This window comes from Boleophthalmus pectinirostris, unplaced genomic scaffold, assembly GCF_026225935.1.
Source record: "Boleophthalmus pectinirostris isolate CB_2022bp ecotype Guang Dong unplaced genomic scaffold, ASM2622593v1 HiC_scaffold_14, whole genome shotgun sequence".
NCBI classification, from domain to species: Eukaryota; Metazoa; Chordata; class Actinopteri; order Gobiiformes; family Gobiidae; genus Boleophthalmus; species Boleophthalmus pectinirostris.
In genome coordinates, this window is record NW_026571047.1 from 1 (window position 1) to 2,416 (window position 2,416).

The 2,416-nt window shown below is 46.3% G+C and overlaps 1 long non-coding RNA gene across 1 annotated transcript; it reads right to left on the reverse strand.

Annotated features, from left to right (window-relative positions):
- LOC129407887 (uncharacterized) lies at nucleotides 1–1,588 on the reverse strand. The gene is made up of 4 exons (XR_008631766.1): nucleotides 1,116–1,588; nucleotides 517–729; nucleotides 206–420; nucleotides 1–29 (listed from the first exon to the last, which is right to left on the reverse strand). It is a non-coding gene; the product is annotated as an uncharacterized LOC129407887 (long non-coding RNA).
- Nucleotides 1,589–2,416: the final 828 nt, after the last annotated feature.

The window sequence follows — 2,416 nt, forward strand, 5'->3', positions numbered from 1 at the left end:
ACAACCCCTCTCGTGTCACTTGGGCTAGTCTGGAAAGTGATGAGTGCGAAAAAGAAAAACCAAGCAAATTAATGGTCACTCTTGTTCCTAATTATGTGAGCAATGCTGATTTTACATTCATTCATCTTATTCGTTTAACCACATTTATTTCAGGTAAGTATTGTGTTTTTGAGTAGGCTAAGGTGTTACAGAAAATGTTACCTACCTCTGTGACGATGACTTCGGGATCAGTGTCACCCTCCACAGACTGGTCATAAGGACCAGTAGCCCCCTCCTCAGACATGTCTACAGTGACATCTGCATCATCTGCGTCCCACTCCTCCTCAAGCACCTGTGATGGGATTTCAGGGACATGCCATGGCGCAAGCAGGTCCCCTCTGTTGGTCTGGCCCAATAAATAGTCCACCACTATGCGCTCATCTGTAACCAGTATAAACACAAGATGAGAGAAGGACATACATACACACATCCATCTCCATAGCACAGTCTTTGCACCCAAGAAATCCAAAGTCTTACCAGTAGGTTTCCCAGGTGGGGGGAATTCTGCCACTAGATTACAACCACGGACACGCTAGCTTAAGCTGTTGAGGTGGGACATCGGGCGGACATCGAAGCTTCTAAGGGTCGAGGCCCCCTCCACAGCTACTGCCTCCTTGGCCCCGCCCATGTTCCACCTTGATAGCCCCTCCAGCATGTACATTTGCATATGTGTAGCATTGCACCGCCAGCCTAAGAAACAAAATACTTTCAGTCAACACCATTATTGTAAAGTGAATCCATATGAATACATAAGAGTGTTAAGTAATTGTGTTATTTTGAATAATTACAGTACATTCTCTGTCATAAGAGAAAAGAACATTCAAAATAATTATATATATTATATATATATATATATATATATATATATATATATATATATATATATATATATATATAATATATATATATATATATATATATATATACATACAGTATGTCTTGAGGCAAATGTACTTGCAAAGAAAGCGCACTGGTGCCAGTGAAAACTCTCCAGGGAGGAGGACCACCACACTTGAGGATGTCTAGCTCTTTCCCGCCCTTTTGGAATGTCCCCACCTTTCTATACAGTGCAAGACCTGGGGGGTCTTGGAAGCACTCCAGCTGTTTCTGCTGCATCTCCCAGATGTGGCGCATGCTGTCATGGCTCACCAAACACAGCCCTGTGGTGTCTGTGAGGTCCCACACTGATTCCAGCAGCCTTGAAATCATACGGCGCATCTCCTCCACTCCACGGGTCCTCCTCCTGCAGTGTTTCTTTAGTTCTCCTGGGTTGACGGTGGCCATAAGCTGTTCCTCAGTGGGAACATGTCCACTGTGGCTGCACTTCCACTCCTCTCTCTTGGCCTCCTTCAGGCGTTGCACATCCTCCTGATCCCATTCAAAAACGCAGGATGACAGCTTGGTACAAAAGGTGCCATATAGAGGGTGGTGTTCTGTAGTGAGGCCACAGTTGAAGCGCCTCACAAAATGAAAACTGTCTGAGCGCACTGCAGACTTCCATGGGTGGAAGAGCTTGGTCACTGAAGACACTCCTGTGAAAAACAACCATTGTTAATTAGGTAAAAAAAAACACATTGAATACAAATAGTTCTAACAATGTGTCTGTCTGTGCGTGTGTCTGTGTCTGTGTGTGCATGTGTGTTTCTGTGTTTGCGTGTGTGTCTGTGTGAGTGTGCTGGTGTGTGCGAGAGTGTGTTGGTGTGTGCGAGAGTGTGTTTCTGTGTGTGTGTGTTTCTGTCCGTGCGTGTCTGTCTGTGCGTGTGTGTTTCTGTGTTTGCGTGTGCGAGTGTGTGTCGGTGTGCGCGTGTGTGTTTCTGTGTGTGTGTGCCTGTGTCTGTTGTTGCATGTGTGTTTCTGTGTGTGCGTGTGTGTCTGTGTGCACGTGTGTGTTTCTGTGTGTGTATGCGTGTGTCTGTGTGCACGTGTGTGTTTCTGTGTGTGTGTCTGTCTGTGCGTGTGTCTGTGTGTGCATGTGTGTTTCTGTGTTTGCGTGTGTGTCTGTGTGTGCGAGAGTGTGTTGGTGTGTGCGTGTGTGTGTTTCTGTGTGTGTGTGTGCGTGCGTGTGTCTGTGTCTTTCTTTTTCTGTGTGTGTGTGCGTCTGTCTTTCTGGGTGTCTTTCTGTGCGTGCATGTCTGTGTGTGCGCGTGTGTTACTGTGTGTGTGTGTGCGTCTGTGTCTGTCTGTGCGAGTTTCTGTGTGTCTGTGCGTGTCTCTGTGTGTGCGTGTGTGTTTATGTGTGTGTGTGTTTCTGTCTGTGCGTGTCTGTGTCTGTCTGTGCATGTTTTTGTGTGTGCTTGTGTGTTTCTGTGTTTGTGTGTGTCTGTGTGCGTGTGTCTGTCTGTGCGTGTGTGTTTCTGTGTCTGTGTGTCTCTTTGTG